Genomic DNA, 21,552 nt, shown 5'->3' with positions numbered 1-21,552 from the left:
AAGGGCAGAATGAGCCTTCACGGAAGCTAGTGAGGTGGATTTCAAGGAGATACCAATTCTACAAATCAAAACATCAAGGTAGTAAGTCCTTGATTTAGTCAATATTTATCTTGCAGGTTAATCAGTCTGGTCATTGAACAAAAACAAGAATTAAGTGCTTTGGCTATCTCTCCCATATACATAATCACTTAAGCAATGCAAGTTAGATTGGTGTCTGGCTACATAAAAATTGACTATAGGGATGTTCTTTTTGCAAAGAACATTCTAAAGGCAAAATGGCCTAAGAAGCTTGTAAAAAGTCATTATTTCCTTTCTGAGAATTGTAGTGAAGGCAAACAATTGTCATTGAACTCAGCAGCAGCTGGTGGAGAGAACCCATTTGTATATGTGAATTGACTAGTTAATACTATTACAAAGTGTCATTGATCTTAGACAGTGTGAATGATAACAAGGCTGATGACTTTTTACTTCTTTTTCCTCTCCCATTGCAAAACCATGGTTTTAAAGTTGTTATTGCTTTTATAGGTGGAAACTACTCTATTTGAAAAGTGTTCCCGCCATTGCACAGCTTTTCTCTTTCAGAGAGGGAACCAGGCAGACAAAATTGGTTCAGAATCAAATGGCAGAAGAAAAACCCATGATGCAAGAGAAGAAGGTCACTTAATTTAACAAGGACAAAAAATATCAATGCAGGATAGGAACAAGAACAATGCATTTCTTGGATTTAAATCCAAGGATGACAGTATTTTACCATTAACATTGTCTAGAATCACCAATACATGGGGATAATGCAAAAAAGACCAACTTTTAGTCAGTTTTATTACCGTTCTTCAATTTTATAGAAACAATGCATCCCCTCCTTGTTGCTCTAAGGCAGAACTGGCTACCTCATCCCTAGTAAGGCATTATTTACAAGCATTCTGTAGTCCGACTCCCTCATAGACCATTTCCAACAGATCTTCTTTTGGAGGAATATGCCATGTCTGCTGCTGGGCCTCAGGGCCTCATAATTTGCTAATCAGGATGATGAATAAAAAGATTTGAGAAATGGAAGAGGTCAAAAATAAACTCGGGAATTTTTTTTAATTGAAAAAAGAGAAATTTAGAGGAACAGGAAAGGAATAGGTGGTATAGAGGGTAAGCCATGCAACCAGTGCCACCAGCCAATGACACCGGCCAGTGACACCACCATACCCATCAGAACTGTAATCACCGCAGTGCAAGTAAAGATGCCTTCAGGATTCAGGAGTAAGATCCTGTGGAGCTGAGCCTCAGAAAGAGCTAGGATTTGGAAGTTGGAAAGGTTTAGGGGTAACAAGACTGGGCAAACTACAAAACAGAGAGATGGGCTACATATGAGCATCCTGGCCTTCTCTGATCAATGAAAGTGAAGACAGAGTATTTTGGGGATAAAAGAGTAATAGTCAAAGGACTGTCTTAGTATGTCACCTTTAACATCGGTAGTTCAATACAATTTAAAACTCTTGAGATACAGGAATCCTTCTAACTTTTCTGAGAACCATTTCTACTCCCATTCCAAATAGGGAAAAGCAGGCATGAAGGCTCAATTCACTTACTTGAGGTCACATGCCAAAGGTAGAAGGCAGCAGTTACCAATGCATCGGCCTCATGATCCCATTTCACTACCCCCTTCACCAAGCCTCTCCTTCCTTCCTGCCCTTCTTGACAACTGTTTTCAAAGTCAACCAATGCCAGCCCATACGTCTGTGATTTAATTTCCTCAGAACGATCATGACTCTGTGAATATCCCTGAAGCCAGAATAAGAACCCCTGGGTTTTCTCTGGATAGTCTCTCTTCCTTTTGGACCCATGAGACTTAGAAATTACTTGAGCACTTTCTGATGAGACCTAGAAATCTAACAACTTTGCATCATAATTATTGAAGGCACGTAGGCTATCTGATTCCATGCAGAGAAAATTAAAATAACAAAAGCCAAGATCTTATCCATTAGGAAATGTGTGTAGTGCTGACGCTCTGATATTTATCTTGCTCACTCCTAATTTCTTCAGATCCCTCACATCAGAGAAGTTAAAATCTTCCTTTGCCTTATCTCTGAATAAATTAAATTTCTGATTAAAGCCAATGGGCAGTTTTACATAAAGGAGGTTTTAAAAATGAGAAAATTCTTGCAGGAGTGATTTCAGAGCTGAGTCCTCAACTGCAAAAGGACGACAGTATGTCACTGACCTTTAAATTCAATGAAGGCTGTACAGCCCAGACTCTTATTCTTCTTCTCCAGGTAGTGGGGTGAGTATTCTGGGAGTCTTGCCAAATGCCCCATCTCTAAAATCCAGGATAAATAAAAAAAGAGTAGTTATTTTCTACCATTTTAACCATTCAAATTGTTATTACACAGTAAGAACTGATCTTTTTGGTTCGCTATGACCCAGAAATTTTATCAGTATTTCTATCCTTTTATATTCAACTCACTTGTAATGGATCAGGGAAGAGTTAAAAGATTTACAGAAGATTAAAATACTTTTACTTCTGGGATAATAGTAGCTTGAGGGTGAGCCACACATTTGACATATTAAGTACAGCTCTTCTACTTTCTGGAATAAGGGGAAGTTTTCCAACTATGCAATGAGAAAAGATGATAGAAAAAAGGTATCTTTAGAGAAGCAGGCTTCACTAGTGACACATTGCCAGGCACAGTTTCTTTCTGCCTCAGCACTCAAGGGCTAGACAAATAATCCCTCCCTGGGCCCTGAGACTGAGTGGTTATCAATAGCCAATGATCCAAAGCAGTTTGCCCATGGATCTATCTGGAGTGTGGTCAGTGTGGCTACCAGGCAGAGTAACCGAAATAGTCAGAACGTCCTAAGAAGTATTTTGGTAAATGGCTTCAACTCCTTTCTGGAACAGAATAGATGATAATAATTTAATTAATTAATTAAACACCAGTAATTTTGATCCATAAGGTCATTGACCCAATCAATATTCATGTAGCCAAACAACACAGGCTTCAAAAGACAGCTGAGATTTCTGAGCAAAAGGTCAACGAACTGGTACCAGCCTTACTGAAACAAACATACAAAGCTACACAGGAACAAAACACAAAGATCAGAAAGCCCTTCTAGGGAACTGGAGGGCTCGGGTATTTGACCTTCTGAGAAAGTCTGTTCATGCTGATATGTAAGGCAACATAGGAATGTGAAATCACAAAGAGACAAAAAAAAAAAAAAAAAAAGAACGAAAGCAACATCAATAAAACAGCACAAGATAAAGCAGAGAAACTTCACTTTTAAAAATTAAGTGTAAATATATTGGGAATCTGTGAGCCGATGAACCAAAAATGTTATCAGATTTTAATAAAGGAAAGCAGGAGTTAAAAAAGAGTCATGCCTGTAAGGTAGTCCTAAATAAATTATTTAGAAAATCTGTTTATAGTTCATATTTTTGTATCAGTCAAGTTTTGTTCAGTTAATTCCTTTGTGTCTATGGTCTTGAGTTAAAGGTAAAGGGTGTTCTTATTCAGCTGTGAGAGTAGAAACATTTAAAAAACTTTAATAATTCAAGCAGATATATATGAATCTGACTTTGGTGCCTCGGCAGCAATAAATGAGACAATGTCCTGCATAACATACTAGTAAAGTTCTTGTATCTGAACTGGAACCAAGGTTCTTCAACTCTTGTTATTTTGGACTGGATAATTTTTGCCTTGGAGGACTGTCCTGTGCACTGTAGGATATTCAGCAGCAGCTCTAAAAACAGTGTGTGTGCACTCGTACACACGCACGGAGTTGTGACAACAAAATGTATCTTGATAGGATGGGGGGAGGGAAACAGGTAGCAAAATTGTTCCTGGTTGAGAAACACTTAGACCAGATCTAAAGCTAATTTGAACATTGCCTAGTACATCATGGTGATAATTGCTACTCCACATAATGGTCATACAGCATTTCAAATTTAAATTCTTGGCCTTATTAATCTCTTCAGATCAAATTTCCAAAGGGGTCTTTGATTTTTGCAAATATCACTACATATTTGCTTGCAGGCAGTTAATTAAAGTCAAATTTAAACTATCAATGTTGAAATAAAACCCCCAAATTTCCCTGCCATAAAATGAAAGTATGTGTGAACACAGGACAGAGAAAGAAGTGTCTGAACTTTTGTTTCTTCCTTTAAAAAAAAAAATGTGCATGCATGTGGAAATAAAATACTTCTGTTCATTTTTAGGACACATTACAATCTACACTTGTCATTCTGACAAGTATTTCCTTCATTGTTGGAAGTAATTCTGACTAACAAGAGATGTTTCTGCACTCTTACAAGCATTTTGACTCTATGTAAAGTTGGGTGTAATCACTCATTGAGTCATACAAGTTCTCCACATTGCTTTCCAAAGCTGTCTCAATATGGAGAAAAAAAAATGCCAGGGGTACCATTTTAATGGCAGAGTCATGTATAGTGATCAACTACCAGTCACATGGTTTTGATGAAAAATGACTTGTAGAGAGGGGTTCCTGCAAGAAGACAGAATATCAGTAGTTACATTTTGACATTCAGAAAAAAATGGAATGTGATTATAGTGATTCCTCCTCAATGGCCAAGTCTGGGGAGGAAATAGCCATTCATACTTCTCCAGGTTTCTCTGACACTACCTCTTTTCCAGAAGTTTTTGAAGGACATCTGAGTCTAAATAATTTCCAGGATTATTTCAGCATCCCTATCCTGAGACTTATGTAGACCACCATGTGTGTTTTGGATGACATAAGCAAGTAACATTGTTTTATAATGTTGAAGCCTAGAACCTTCTGGGTCCTCCTTTGATTTCAATGTCCATACCCAGCTGACCTCTGATAATAATCCACACATCACACATTTGACCAACTAATAAATCTTGATTTCTTTGATCTACAGTCTGAGGTTGATGCTACACCTGAGTCTTTGGAAATGGCATTTGTAACTCGTCTCCTTGGCATTTGACTGCCTTCTTTCCCAAATACCTTTGACCTGTCTTGCCCCACTTACTCTCCTTGCTTTAAAAGGACCCTCAGGGAAAACTTTGACCATATTCCAGTTGCAGACTCCAACCTTTTTACTGACCACTGAGTGAAACCACAAATCTTTACCTTTTCTTTATGAACAATAAAAAACTGAGAAACCTGTGGTCAATAATAAAATACACAGAGGTATGTGGTCGATTGATTCAAAATTCTAAATCTTAAATCAGCCTATTTCTACTATACTTTCTGGTAGATTATATTTTCCAAAGTTGTAGCAATTCTCCCATCCTACATATTCTTTTAAAATATTGCAATTTCCCCTTTCAAGAGGTCAAGTCAGTGTCTTCCCCTCTTGAACATGGGCAGGACTTTTTGACTTCTTCAACCAACAGAGTGTAACAAAAGAGATACTTTGTGGCCTTCAAGGGTAGGTCATAAAAATGCCATGTATTTTTTGCCTTCTCTTAGAACACTCTCTTGGGAACCCAGACACCATGCTATGAAGAAGTCTGTCTGTAGAGAGTCCCATGTGAAGAGAGATTAAGGACTCTGGTCCATAGCTCACGCTGAACTCCCAGCTGGCTGCCAACATCAACTAGCAAGATGGGTGAAAGTAAACCCTTTATTTCCTGAGTGAAACTACTCAACTGACACCATGAGAGACAAACCTGAGAAAAGGCAACTTGAGTTCTTCCCAAATTGCAGATATGCCAGCAAAATAATAACTGCCTGCTTAAAGTCATGCAATCATGGGATATTTCAATATGCAGTAATAGATAACTGATATACCTGATCTCAGTAACTGGCAAGTATAGATCTTAAACATAATGAATTCCAGGAATTTCTCCAAATAAAACTCGGAGACAAGGGCCCAGGCAAATATTTTTAAATGGTGTTTATTATAAGACTGTTTACATAAAAAAAAAGTTAAAGAGGTGCCTGGGTGGCTCAGTTGGTTAAGCGTCTTGATTCCAGCTCAGGTCATGATCTCAGAGTCATGAGATGGAGCTCCATGTCCAATTCCATGCTCACCTGGAGTCTGCTTGAGATTCTCTCTCTCCCTCTCTGCCACTCCCTTTGCTCACACATGCTCTAAAATCTTTTTAAAAAAATTTAAAAATCCAAGTGCCCAATAATTTGATCTTGTTTAATGGAATACTACTCAGCAATTAGAAACGACAAATACCCACCATTTGCTTCAACGTGGATGGAACTGGAGGGTATTATGCTGAGTGAAATAAGTCAATCGGAGAAGGACAAACAGTGTATGTTCTCATTCATTTGGGGAATATAAATAATAGTGAAAGGGAATATAAAGGAAGGGAGAAGAAATGTTGGGAAATATCAGGAAGGGAGACAGAACATAAAGACTCCTAACTCGGGGAAACGAACTAGGGGTGGTGGAAGGGGGGAGGAGGGCGGGTGTTGGAGGGGAATGGGTGACGGGCACTGAGGTGGACACTTGACGAGATGAGCACTGGGTGTTTTTCTGTATGTTGGTAAATTGAACACCAATAAAAATTAATTAAAAATAATAAAAAAAATTTTGATCTTGTTTAAATAATGTATGGCACATTTATACAATAGTGTGATGCTGGGCCATTGTTTGAAAGGCAACATTTAAAGTATATTAAGATAGTAATTTTTAAAACAGTATGCATATGATTCCATTTTTTGTGATGTGTGCATGTGGATGTGCATATTTACACATGGGGAAAATCCTAAAATATCTGCTTCAAAATACATATCAAGTTTACCTCTGCATAGGGGGCTAAAGAGTGATTTATATGCTTTCCTAACTATCTGAATATTTTAATTTTTCTTACTGAACATGTAATGCCAAAATAATTTTTAAACCCTTTAGAAAAATCAAAGAATTTTCTTTATGATTTTACCATAAAAGAAAGGATCACCTCAGGCCATCTCTATTTGTGGTTGTTGCTAGAAAGTGGATTGACCTGTGACATATTCAAATGAACACCACTGTAAGTTGTATCATAACCCAATTTCTCTCCAATTCCTGATTCCTCTTTCCCTCTTTTTGATTTTCCAGAGTCCCCAGGTCAGGAGAATACAAATTTCTCTTTCTTCCAGAACAACCTGGAGGCTAGGGGCACAAACTCTTAGCAAAGGAACCCCTCTGTGACTGAAGGGTTAGTGGCTGGCAGCAATAGTATCAGGAGTAACGCCAGCACTTAGTGTGATTCCAAATCCTCTGTCACAATGGGGAGAGTGATTCAAGCAACGGTTTCACGTGGAAGGAAAAGTTAATGCCTTGTGTCTGAAAGGGTAAGTGTGCACAAAGCCCCCAATGATGGTCAAAGAGAAGGGAAAAAATCAGTCTCCAGTCTCCAAAACAAGGCAACTTTGCCAACCCCATCTAGAACATTTTAAACCAGCTCTCAGGAGGTTTCCTCATTTGAGTATGTACCTTCTGCCTTGTTAGAAAGCCCTTGTTTCTTTTTCTTCTGTCTTCAAATGGTATATTGAAAACTGTATGCCCTGGCCACCCCTGGTTATGCTAAGGCTCATATTATTAATGTATCAGCACACCACACCTCTGGGCTTTCAACAGGTGTCTATGTCGGGGTGAAGGTGGGATAGAGGGCATTCTTTTACCAATCCTGTTACCTGAAGTTGAAATTCATGTTCTTCCAGTAAAGGATTTCTGGGGGGTGCCTGAGTGGCTCAGTCAGTTAGGTATCCGACCCTTGTTTTCAACTCAGATCATGATCTCAGGGTCCTAGGATTGAGCTCTGAGTTGTGCTTCACCCTGGGTATGGAGCCTGCTTAAGATTCTCCCTCTCTCTCTCCCTTTGTTCCTCCCCACAAACAGGCAGACCTCTCCCTCTCTCTCAAAGGATTTCAGCTGCATAATTTAAACAGCTATTAGGGAAGTGGCAAGCTTACTCATGTCAAAATAAGAGGGAAAAGTTGCTGCTATATTTTCCTATATTCCTTCCCCTTTGCCTCCTGCAAAAGGGACTTTTCACTTTAGTTATTCACTGTGGAACACAGCAAAGTTTCATTCTTATTCCCATATGGACTGCAGTTTAGCCGAAACCATCTGATCTGCAAATAAAGTTGGTCCTAAGTACCTGTTAGGGGTCAGCAAGGATAAAAGGGAAGGGCTGACAGATAAAATGTATTACCTAGATAGAGTCAGTTACCTGCCTGGGTGACTATCACAGTAGAAGGGTAAAGTGCAAACAGCCCCAAGATGTTAACCCAGGTTTTCCCAACCACAAGTAGGAGTCCAGGGTCTCTAATTTGGAGACACAAAATAGGTGAGAAGATTAGAGAACAGCACTTGTGAACCACTTGCTGACTTCAAAGTAGCCTAAGTGATTACCAAGTACCAGCACAAATTTTATAAGGAAGCTTTTGAACGCTCCAATCTTGGGGTTTCATTCTTACTCTACCACTTACCGATATGTAAGTATTCTTCATTCTAACCTTGTGTGATGGTTGATTTCATGTGTCAACCTGACTGAGCTACTGGGTGCCCAAAATTTTGGGTGAACCATATTCTGGGTATATACATGAAGGTGTTTCTGAATGAGATTAATATGTGAATCCACTGGCTGAATAAAGCCGATTGTCCTCCCTAATGTGGGTGGTACTCATCCAGTCAACTGAAGCCTGAAAAGAACAAAAGACTACTAAGAAGAACTCTTCCTGCCCAACTGATGAGCTAGGATTTTTGGTTTTTCTTTACCTTCAAACACAAACTTACACCAACAGCTCTTCTGGTTAGCAGCCCCATACCCTTTGACTGAACCTATACCATCAGAATTCTTGGGTTTCCAGAATGCCTTGCCAACTGTAGGCCTCGGAACTTCTCAGGCTCCATAATCTTTGAGCCAATTCTTTAATGTATACATACAGATAGATAGGTAGATACAGATTCTGTTTCTCTAGAGAAACGTAATACAACCTGCTTTCTCAGCTATAATATGGAGGTAATGCCTATCTGCTAAGACCTGAAATAAATGAAATGCAATATATTGGGCCTGGTACAAAGTAGACACACAATAAATACTGGCATTCTACTCTCCCTAAACCCACATTTCCTACAGTAATGTTTGCTTGCAGGTTCTCCTCTTCTATAAATCAATATGCCAAGAGATGTTTATGCCAGGTTCACTGGTATCATAGTCCATAAACTCATGTGTTTAATGAACACTTTATTTCCTTTACAGCAACTTAATTCAGATTCTAGGCACACACCCCAACAGATTGAAGGCAAATTCTTGGTTAATACTGAAATTTCCTAGAGAAATCCAGGACATTTGTGGCACCCAAAAAATCAGGAAAAAGTAACATTTAATCTCTAGTCATAGTTGATGTTCACATTGAATAAGACATCCCTTGAGGTTCAGATGCATCTGCTTCTGCACCATGCAGAGTTCCCTAGAATCTGGGTGGAGGCTGGACTCCCTGGTGCCCACAGTTCTACCAGCCTAGTCACCTCCCCGCAACCCTGCTCAGCAGTCATAACCCTGAGGACTCCTCAGGTGCTGTCATCCCAGGGAGGACCTACTCTAAGAAAATACTCAAATTCATATCATATTTCGTCTGATTTGAAAAATTTTGGGAGAGTGCAAAATATATTGCTCTACAATTTAACTAAGGGGCATAGAGGATAAAAGCACATCAAACCACCTAAAGAAGGGAGAGAGGAATAATTTCTATTATCATCTTATATTTTCGTAAACCTAATTCTTGAGGCAAGTCCTAGCAAAAGTCTGGAATAGAATAGATTATACTCACTTTTGGAGGTTGAAATAAATAGCATTTTATAATACTATCCTTCACAGAACAATGCCACAGAAAATGTGTATTGACAGTTTGGAGCTTTATACCATTTTGAACTTTATACTATTTCTGCATCCAAAAAGTCAAGAGGTGAGCTCATGCAGGTGAATATAGCTATGCTGAAAGCACAAAAAAGGAAACTGGAAGAAACAACAAAAGTTTTTTTAAAAAATAAACTTTTAAAATATTTTTAAAAGACGGGTAGCATATAAGACCAGAGATCACCAACAATGTTTCTGTATTTCAAAAGAAAATCCTCAAAGGATGCCAGATTGAGAAACTCACTCACTTGTGCCACCTGCCACATGTAACAACTTCAGATCAGTTTGCCACCTAATATTGGCAAACTCTGGCAAGGTTTCAGATGACACAAAGCTGGCCAAGAGGATTGGTCATGGAATCAAAGTTCAAAACCATCTTGTCAAGCATGAAGCAAGTTCGAAAAGTAAAAAAAATAGGTAATAATAATAATTTCCAAATACTCTAAACCTGAGTTAGGGTTCCAAATATCAAGCATTCCAATACACCATGCTTAGCAGCCTTTCTTAACAACAACAACAACAACAACAACAACAACAACAACAACAGAGAAAGAGATGTGAATTCATAACAACAATATAAAGCAACATAGTTTGCTATGAGTAAAAGGTAAATATGACCTTACCTTTTAAAAAGGGGGGGTGGGGTAGTGTATGGGTCTCACGGACTCACCAACAGTGGAAATCAATAAGTATACACCAGTCACATCTTATCCAAAGTGCCATGTTCAGTTCCCAATGCCAGATTTTAAAATAACATAGACTAGGATAGAAGATCACTGTGGGAAGAATTGCTTAGCTGCTGACCCTGCATGACTGCAGAGTAATTCTTTTCTCTAGTTGTTGCCTCAACCCATCCAAAAGTGAACAGCCTAGGAAAAAGCAACTCACTGAGCTGAGATTCCCTCACCACCCTTTTGTGGGCCAGAGTGGTTAACAAAAAGGATTTGGGGGTAGGGGGGTATCTCCAAAATCTCCTTGCCTTCTGTAGTAAAAGTGCACACATCTGGGATTTATTGTGCTATCAAGCCAGCTCACCCAATAGAGAAAAGATAACTTCTCAAAAAGAAATGGAGGTAGCAGATGCTGAATAATCAGAACATATGCTGTTAATAAATGTAACAAGAACCATTTAGGTGAATATAGGGGAAGTGAATTAGTCGTTGACTTAGAGGCTAGTAATTTATCCTTCCCTACAGTGAACAGAATGGCTTTTGGACATGATAGACTATCCAAACACTGATTTTTTTTTTCATTTTAAGTCCTATGTTTGCCCAAAATCCAGGAGCAGTAGGGGAATCTTGGCTTGAGCCCCAAAGCTAGGTTCCCTCTGCAAAAATAGACACTGTGGGGCAAGCCCACCAATGAGCCTCATGGGAAATCATTCATCCCAAAGGAAGAGATAGTCAAGGGACACAAGGACAACAGGCCAGAAACCTCAGTGAAAGACAATTGTGAGTAAAGCACAGTATCTATCACTAAAGTTGTCCTGCAGGCCAGCTCAGCCCCCATGGCTCAATCCTGAATCAAAGTAGCAAAGTCTGCAGTGTAGACAAAAGTAAAAGAGCACCTCTGGCTAAGACAGTGTAGGTTTAGTCTTAAGCTTCTCCATCCCCACCATGCTTTGCCCCAAACAAATAGCAATGATAAACTACATTCCTTAAAAGAAAATCTAAAACACATAGTTATTTTTAGAGAGGAAACAATGAACTAGAACACAAAGCAGTCAGTGAGGCTGAAGCTGCAGAGCCTCTGGATTTTGGGTCTAAAGTCTATAAAAGGCTGAGATGCATTCGGATAACCCTCCCACACACACACCACCACTACCACCACCACCTCCTGCACACACCATAAGGGACCTATGCTGGTCTCTCTGCTTGAAATCAAGAGCTACAGTGGGACTTTGTCATAAAAGAGGCTAAAATAGTTTACCAAGTTTCACTGTGCTGCGTCGGGCTATGTTCTATATAACGACAACTGCATAACCAAGGAAGGTAGGGAAAGTTGAGACAAATACAGCCTCCCTGTCCTGATCTGGGCCACCCTCCTGGTTCAATGACAGTGAACAGAAGAGTTAACAGATCTGAGGCTGCCAACATTAGAAGGGCCTACTTGCAAGGTTGGCTCCTGACTGGCATCTGGGAATTTGCCACCCAAATCACTCCCTAACTGATTAGGGAGGCTAACTGTACCTAGACTGACCAAACAATGTTTAACATCTGCTTTCCTTCTGGGAATCTGGAACTTCCGGTACATGCTAAGCAGAAGATGCCTTTGTGATCAGCCCCCAATAAAAGTCTTAAACTCTGATTCTCTAATAGGCTCTCCTGAACAGAAGTACCACACACATACTTCCACCTTTGTTTGCCATTGAAAAACAAAACAGCCACATTTGGTATTTCTTCCTATGGGAGGAAAATACTTAAGGAAGCCTGCTATAGATTTCTCCAGGGCCCTCTTGTGTCTTTTTCCCCTTAATGACCCTGCCATATATGCTTTCACTATAGTATACCTCAGTCATGAGTCCAACTATGGGCTTGGATACTTCTAAAACTTTTCCAAATATCTATGGCCTTGAGGATCCCCAAAGCAGTACTGGCCATGGGATTCACTAGACTGGCTCCATTTTGTTGAAATGTGGCTACAGTATTATTGGTTGAGGGGGAGGCAGGGGGAATGGAGAAGGACAGGGGATGACAAAATCCTGGTCCTGGTGATCACAGAATTACCCAGACTACAAAAGAGCAGCTGAACTTCTGTTGTGAGAAGTAAAACTTACCTATGGAGTCTGAAAATAGATTCAAGCCCGGGAGACTTGGCTCATTGGAGCCTCTGGCTTCTTTTGGCCTTGCTAGCTAAAATGAGGAAAGAGAAGCCCAGGTGAGGCCTTCGTTTTTTGTTCTCTCCATCTGATGGGAGGAAAAAGGGATCAAATACTCCCAAAGATGGGGCTTTCAATGGGCCAAAGACAGTAAAAATTAGCTGGTTAGTTGCCCTGGCTTTCTTTCAGGCAGAAGAAAAAAAGGGGAGGGGGCACTCAAGCCTTTTCCATAGCCTATCTATAGCATCTCAACTCTTTGTATTCCAGCTAGGATCTCTCCATAACTGTCATTTTAACTCAGCAAATGCTGAATTTATTGCTAGGGCATGGAGCAAAATGTGCAATGGAAAGAAAAAAAAAGAATTCGTATAAATGTGTTTTACACCTATTTCATCTATGTCTGATATTTATTTTAAAATTATCATATGCTTATAATTTCATAAATGCTGGAGAGAGATCATCACAATCAGATAAAGCCACTAAGAAAAAAAAAAACTGTTAGTGGTACATAACTCCTTTGATTTTTGCCATGAGTGGGCAAATTGAAATTTAAACTGGGTACTGAAAACAGAACAAATCTCCATAACTGATGATTTTTGCTATAATGTTTGCTTATTAGAGCCTCTTTTATGCTTTTTATTAGTTTTAAGAAGCAGATTTTAGTTTGCTAATGAGTACTTGTTGAAATCAAATGCCTGATCCTTAAAAGCTGATGATTTTTCCTACCTAATGTGCATATTTTATAGAGTGGGTCAATTTGGGTTCTCAGACAAGGTAAAAAGGCCTTGGGAAAGCCTTATAATCTGGGCTTTGAACATAGCTGCCTGGCCCTGCACTGTCCTGGATTTGCTACTACAGAAGAAAATGGATTGCTGGCATTTCTGAAATCCTGAATTCAAAATCATAATTACCTGGACTTGAGTCGAAGCTGAAATCTTACTCTATTTGCTATGGGGCTATTATGACCTTAGTTTAGCTGTGCTGAATTGCAATCAAATGAGATCACTCCACTCAATGATCAAGACTCAGACTATGGGGCTGTTGCAAGTTTAGACTATCATCCCTCAGTGGGGTATAAACTGTAAAATCATTGTACATGCTGGTTGGCCTGCATTACATACAGATGCCCGTGGAAAGGGATTTGTTTTCTGATGGGACCATCTGAGATTGAGCTGACTTGCTCTATACTGTTGACACAGAGACCAACTGCATTCCTAACTTGTGATTCCTGCCCAAAGCTACAAGTTGAGGGAGGCATATCACTTGAGGAAGCAATCAAGCTTCCTAAGATAGATCTTTATGGTAAATGGTATTTGTTTTCACTGGCTAAATCTAGGACTCTGGAAGACATGGCTGAAGTCAATACTGCAGACTGGTCCCTGCATCATGGGTTCCTAATGATGATTTTGCTATAAAGATACTTTGAATGAGGGTGAATGGGTAGACATTACAGAAAAGAGCTAACCTAGCAGAACTTAGGTTGCTATCTTTTGAAGGGCCTTTTTCCAAGATTGGCCCTAAGGTGGTATCTGGGAACTTGGCATTCAGTTCCCTGACAAGGGAGTGTCACTGTATCTGGACTGTTCATACAAATAATGCAACTTATTGTGAATACTTGCTTTTCTTCTGGGAGTCTAGAATTTAGATACATCCCAGCAGAGGGTGCTTATATAATCAGCCCCCAATGAAAATCTCAGGCACTATAGTGGATTGAACAGTGGCCCTCCAAAATTCATGCCCAAGTTCAAATACCCAGAACCTGTAAATGTGATTTATTTGAAAGGGGGGGGGGTCTTTGTAGATGTAATTAAGTTAAGCATCTTGAGATGAGATCATCCTAGAGTTAAGGTGGTCCCTAAATCCAAAGTAGGTGTTATTATCAGAGAAAAGCAGAAGGAAATTTGAAACAAAAAGACAGAGACACGAAGGCCATGTGGAAGATGGAGGCAGAGATTGACGTGTCTACATCCAAGGAACACTAAGGTTACCAACAGCCAGCAGAAGCTAGGAGAAAGGTATGGAATGGCTTCCCCTTCATAGTTGCCATAAGGAACTAATGCTCCCAAAACCTTGATTTCAGATTTCTGGCATTCAGAATATGAGAGAATACATTTGTGTTATTTTAAGCCATCAAGTTGTGGTAACTTGGTACGGCAGCCTTAAGAAACAAATATAGGCATTGAATCTGCAATGAACACAGAATATTACATACATATTTCTGTGTTTTTTATTACCACTAGGGAAAGAAATAGGCCAGGTGTATCTTTTCACAGAAGAGAGGGTTTAACAAAGTACATGTATTTCTCTAGACTCCTCCCATGTCTTTCTCCCTTACCGATCCTGCCACGTATCCTTTGGTGCTAATAAACCATAGTCTTGAGTACAACTATACAGAATCCCATGAAGCCTTCCAGAGAATCACTGAATGTATGAGTGGGTCTTGAGGACCCCCAAAATAGACTTGATATTAACATCCTCAATATCCAATAGAACATGAGCCTTAAGTCATTAATGTGAGATCAAACAGTGAACTGGAGAACCGAACCTACCCTGTGGAGGAAACACAAACAATCCTATTCAGGGTGAGAGCAGTAGTGAGAAAAGGAAAAAAACACTAACTCAACGAAAGCCTGCAAATAATGGCCCAAAACACATGAGAAAACTAATGCTGAGAGAGTGCCTAGAAAATCAGCAATAGACTGTTAATTCCCCAACTCTACCCTACCAAGTGAAAGTAATGGAGCAATTACAAAATGATTTTAAAATAAAGTTTTACGTTCTTAAAGATACAAAAGACAGGATAAATCCATTAAAAATAAGACATATTGACATAAAAACAGGAAAAATGAAATGCATGCATATTTTTAAAAAGAACCAACCAGAAATGCTAAAAGAAATAGAAATTAAAAGGATCCAACATGAATCTGCATATATCCAATGAGAGAATAGGACCAAAAAAAAAAAAAAAAAAAAGGGAATGGCAGAGAAACTATAATGAAAGATTAAAAGTCTGAGAGGTAAGCAGATAAATTCACATTAGCACATCTGGTACAATACAAAACATTAAGGGTAGGAAAACTTTAAGGACCACTGGGAAAAAATGGCCTACAAACTAATGACCAATGGACTGGACATGACTTCTAATCAGTTAACAGTAGGTGGCAAAAGACAATAGGGCAAATCTCCAATGGACTAAGAGAAAATAACTGTTTACCAATAATTGTATATGTAGTTAAGCTAGTATTTAAAAATTCGTACCTTTTTATATACATAAAACTAAGGGAGCATCTATAGTCTCTCATTTAAAAACTACTAAAGGAAGTACTTGAGCAAACAGAAAATAGAGTCCAGAGGGGAAAAGGAAGATTCATGAGATACAGGGTACACAGAAATTAGTAAAATTGTTAAAATTAGCTAGTTTTTACTATTAAAAATGATACATATTTTTATATTAAAATCAAGTGACACTAAAACTCCAGACAACAAAGAAGAGTAAGTGAAGATTTTTCAGTCACTGTGTAAAGCACACTGAAGTTCTTGTACTATTAAGGAGCAGAAGAGCAACACTAAATACCTTTATATCTTGTTAGAAAAATTTATAGTTGTGTTCAAATATTTCAGAAAAAATATGCCACAGAGTATATGTCCCATATACTACAAATATATATTTAATACAAATTAACATATTGTGGTTAAATATATAAGTATATATTTTAATGTATATTTTTTATATTCTATACTAAATGCATAAAATGTACATATGTATTCAGTACATATATAATAAAACCCATAGCTTCCAATCCAGCAAAGGAAACCAAAGAGGAAATAGAGAACATATTATTAATCCAGGCAGAAAAGTAGAATAAGAAAACTGATTAAAAAAATTGACTTAAAAGACTATAAGAAGACAATAGAAACAGCTCTAAATATATCAGTAAAATAAACTATAAATGAAAACAAACTCATCAGTTAAAAACAGATCTTTGGATTTTGTTTTTTAAGGACAAATGGGATGAAAAATGATATTAGATAAAATAGAATTTAAAGATGAAAATCATTAATATGCGTCAAGCAAGACATTAAATAATAAAGCTTTGTCAAGAAGCTGTAAAACCATGAGATAAGTATAAAGTAAAACCATGAGTATATCCCTAAATATATAGTACAATAAATGACAAAAGTACAATAAGAGAAAGGCAAATCAATCATAATAGCAAGAGATCTTACTGTACCTAACTGAGGAGGCTCACAGAATAAATATGCAGAACTAGCATATCATGTAGAAGATTTTTAAAAATATAATTAACAAACTTGTTCTAAGAATGATACACATAACTCTACACTCAATAATTAAAGATAACATATTCATTTCCAGGACACATGAAAGTTCACTATGTGCTATGTACAAGGAAAATTCGCTATATACTATTCACAAGGAAATTCTCAATAAATGTTAAAGAATCAGTATCTTACTACCTAGGACCTGTAGTACCAGGACCACAACATGATTTTTGAAGTTATTTTTTCAAATAACTAATCCAGGGGGCACCTGGGTGGCTCAGTTGGTTGAGCAATTGCCTTCAGATCAGGTTATGATCCCAGGGTCACTTCCCTGCTCAGCAGGAAGTCTGCTTCTCCCTCTCCCTCTGCCCTTCTTCCCTGCTCATGCTCACTCTCTCTCTCTCTCTCCTCAAAAAATAAAATCTTTTAAAAAATTAAAAAATAAATAACTAATCTAGGTTTGAGAATTTAAAAACACACTTCTAAACAACTTTAGAGAAAAAGACTGCAATTCCCAAACATTTAAAATTAAGTGATAATGAAGGAACGACATAGCAAGACTTGCATAATCAGGCAAAAGCAGTAGTTAGAATTAAATTTATAGTCCTAAATTAACTGCTTACAAAGGAAAAGATTAAAACTCAATTAATTAAATGTTCAATTTAACAAGCTAGAGAAGAAACAACTAAAACTAAAGAGTATAAAACTAAAGAAAGTATTCCGTGAAAATACTAATAAAATAGACAAATAGTAAGACTAATCACCTGAATAAAGCAGAAAACAAACAGGAAAATGGTATACGCAGCATAAACCAAAAATATTAGGACCAAAAAGGGAACATAACTAAAGACCGTATAGATTTTTTTTAAAACTTTCAATAAATACTACAAACAACTTCACAGCAGTACAGTCTCTAAAAAGAGCATAAATTATAAAAATTGACTCCAGAAAAAAACTGAAAAGTTGAAGAAAACAATAGCCATTATAATGATTGAGTCAAGAGTCAAAATCATCCATCCCCCCAAAATAACAGGTTCATATAGTTTTGCAGATGAATAAGACCAAACTTTTATGTTATAGATTATACCTATCCCATACAAGCTATTTCAGAAACAAGAGAGAGAACTCTCTCAAATTATTTCCATTAGGCTAAATGACCTTGAGACCAAAACCAGATAAGAACAGTACAAGTAGAGAAAAAATTTATTTAGGAAAACAAATGCAAAGATCTTAAATATCAACAAACAATGGTGTTATGGGTTGAACTGTGTCTCCAGAGAAGGTGGGTCAAAGTCCTAACCCCAGTGTCTCAGAAAAGGCCCTTTGGGAATAGAGTTGTTTGTAAATGTAATTAGTTAAGAAGTCATACCAGAGTAGGGTGGGTCTCCTTCTAAGAGACATTCAAAGACAGGAGAGAAGTATGCCCTGTGATGATGGAGACAGAGTTTGTTAAGTTGAATGGCTGCAGGCCAAGGAATGTCAACACCTGGATTTCAGACTTCTAGCCTCCAAAACTAGATGATAAATTTCTGCTGTTTTAAGCTACCTGGCTTGTTTGTTTATTACAGGAGCCCCAGGAACAAATATAAATTGCCAAGTAGGAAAAGAATTTGATAAATCTGGGTTATAGAAATACAGAACTGATGCATGTTATAGAATATAGAACATAGACTGTCTACACTTTCATTTTTGAATTGTTGCATAATGTTCAGCAGTGTTCGGAGGGATAGGGATAGAGTAAAGGATACTTTTCCAACTCAGGATGACTATAGAAACTCAAAAAAAAAAAAAAAAAAAAAAAAAAAAAGTAACTTCAGCCATGAGCCAGACCCACAATGTATGGAATGAGAGAAGCAGCTGAGGGCCTCATTGAAAGGGTTTCAAGGCACAGGCATGTATATTGGTTATGTATTGCTATGATAACATTGCAAAACTACCAACCACAAAACGCAGTGGTTTAAAACAGTTAACATTTATTGAGCTCAAGAGTCTGGTGGGTTGTCTGAGTAGTTTTGCTGGTCTGGGCCAGATTTGGCTGATTTTAGCTGGGCATCTGCATTCTAGGATCTTGAGCAAGCCCCAGAATGGCCTCAGCTGTAACTGGCTTTCTTCTCTATGGTCTCTAATTCTCCAGGAGACTAGCCTGAACATGTTCTCATGACGCAGATAGAGGATCAAGGGGAAAGGCAAAAACATTACGGAGTTTTGCAAGTCCCATTGGTCAAAGCAAGAGACATGGCTAACCCCAGAAGCAGAGTGGGAGGAGCCTACAAAGTTACAGAACAAAAGAGGGGAGGCAGGCATTAAATGCAGTCATGCACTACAACTTCCATTATATTAAATATCAGACAACTAGAACAAGAAAGGAGAAAAGTGAGCACATGTGGAAAGTTGAAATGATCACCCAAAAATACACTGAGGAACCTCCTAAATGCATCAGGGGAAATGCAGAAACAAGATTTCTACAGAATGTGGGCAGTAAGAGAGGGATAAGCAGAATCAGAGAAATTCTCATCTCCATTGTTGCATCCTATCCTATCCAGATAACTCTAGAAATATCAGTGACACTTCCACTATTGAGTCCTACAAAACCAGAGGTCCAGAGATCTTCCCAGTGTTAGAGCATAGTATTTCCCTAGGTTACTCAGAAAAACTAAGCATCTGTAGCAATAACCACCATCAGTGTTTCAGAGCTATGGCTGATGCACAGAGAAAACAATTAAATACAATCTTCTGATGTTCTTCATTTCTTCCCTTTTGGTCACTACTATGACTCTTCTGCCAGGTGTCAAAAAAACACAGTCCACAGAGAAAATTTGTAGAATATTAATGAAAATTCTAGCTGGCAATTAATTTTTTAAATGAGAAAATAATATCAAACTCAGAGTACCAACAAGCCTTGCATCCACTCCCATAAGGGGGTATGAGTGACAATTATAATTTTAATTAATGACAATATTCAGAAATAACTCACTCTGTCTCCAAGAAATCCCTGTGAGAAATTTCTCCATCCCACATGTACCTCCCTTATAGAAAAAGAAATGTAGCCTGCCTCTTGCTCTCAGATCCATAATTTGACCTACCAGACTATCGAGTGAGAGATACATTCTAATTGAGAAGCTGCATTTTATCTGACTGGCTATAGAAGTAAGATTACCTATTGAGAACTCTTTACTCAGTAGCCTGCTTTTGGTACTTGGTGGGAATGGTGCAGAGAAAAAGAAACAATAGAAATGTGTTTTTATTGATATCGTGAACCCCTGTATAGAGTTTATTAGTCTTGACCCCATTCTTGCCCCTTTGTCCATCTACCTCTTGGAAGTGGCTGATTTATTCTGTACCATCTTTATTCTGTATCACATGTATGGATTTCCAAGCAAAATAGATGTGATCAACCTTTATTTTGTAAGCTAGACCCTCTCTGCCTATATCCTCTCTTAAATGCATAACATAAAACAACTGATTTTCTTTCATCTCCGCCTTATTCCTTAGTGGACAAAAACTAGCAGGAGTTAGTAGCAACCAACGATATTTATGGGCAACTAATAAGAGTCCTACCCTCATTGACCATGCACATGCTCTTCCTGCTGTATCTGCATTAGTCCCAGTTGGGACTAATTTAACTAAAACAGTAGAGTAATCTCTATGATGTAGTTAATTTCTACCTTCTCCAAGATAGCTAATTTCTGTTTTTACAGACTCTCGAGGACATACATCCACTTTGATCCATCCAATAGAATAAAAGATCTGCTTATTTACAATGGTTGACTTGCTTTGCAAACAGCATTGATAATATGGGATTTTTTTCAGGTTTAGCTTATACAAAGCACACATATCTCAAGCATAGAGCTCAAGTGATTTTTACATATATGCACATACATACAGAATCACCTAGATCAAGATATAAAAAATTTCCAGAATATCAGAAGGCATCCTCATGCCCCTCCCCTATTAATATTCCCTAAGAGTAAATACTATTCTGGCCACTGTCATTTTAGATTACTCTTGATTACTACAGGGTCTTTTGTATATTATCCCTGTCTCTACTTAACGTATCCAATCTTTTTGAGCATATGGAATATGGTTATAATAACTGTTCTCATTTCTTTGTCTACAAATCCTATCTGTGTAATTTTTGAATCAGTTTTGATTAATTTTTCTCATTATGAGTTACACTTTCCTGTTTCTTTGCATGCCTAATAATTTTTCATCAGATGCCAGATATTGTGAATTTTACCTTTGCATGTTGGGTATTTTTGTTTTCCTATATATATTCTTAAGCTTTGTTCTGTGACATGATTAGGAACAGTTAATTTGGGTCTTGCTGTTACGCTTTATTAGGTGGGACCAGAGCAGGATTTAGTCTATGTTTATTTTTTTCCCAACTCTGAGTTAGCACTCTATCCAGTGCCCTGTGAATTATGAGGTTTTATATTCTGGGTAGTGGGAACAGGAACTATTCTGGTCCTGAGTAAGCTCCAAGGATTGTTCTCACTAATCCTTTTGGGTGGTTCTTTTCTTACATGTGAAGAACTCATTCGTACTCAGCTAATGACTAAATGGTACCCTCTCCAAAATCTATGGAATTCTTTGTCTGTCCAGCTGTCTCCCTCTTGTTCTTGG

General features: G+C 38.0%; 1 long non-coding RNA gene across 2 annotated transcripts in view; it reads right to left on the bottom strand.

Moving 5' to 3' along the window:
- The window catches only part of LOC112927577 (uncharacterized), a 525,080-nt gene that overhangs the window by 414,883 nt on the left and 88,645 nt on the right, over positions 1 to 21,552 (bottom strand). For both annotated transcript variants that reach the window (XR_003236562.2, XR_011995513.1), the window contains exon 3: positions 2,210 to 2,305. This is a non-coding gene — a long non-coding RNA (uncharacterized lncRNA). The remainder of the gene's footprint in view (positions 1 to 2,209; positions 2,306 to 21,552) is intronic.

The sequence above is a fragment of the Vulpes vulpes genome, chromosome 12 (genome assembly GCF_048418805.1).
Source record: "Vulpes vulpes isolate BD-2025 chromosome 12, VulVul3, whole genome shotgun sequence".
Lineage (NCBI taxonomy): Eukaryota > Metazoa > Chordata > Mammalia > Carnivora > Canidae > Vulpes > Vulpes vulpes.
Note: the sequence above shows the minus strand (reverse complement) of the source record. Positions and strands in the feature narration are given on the sequence as shown.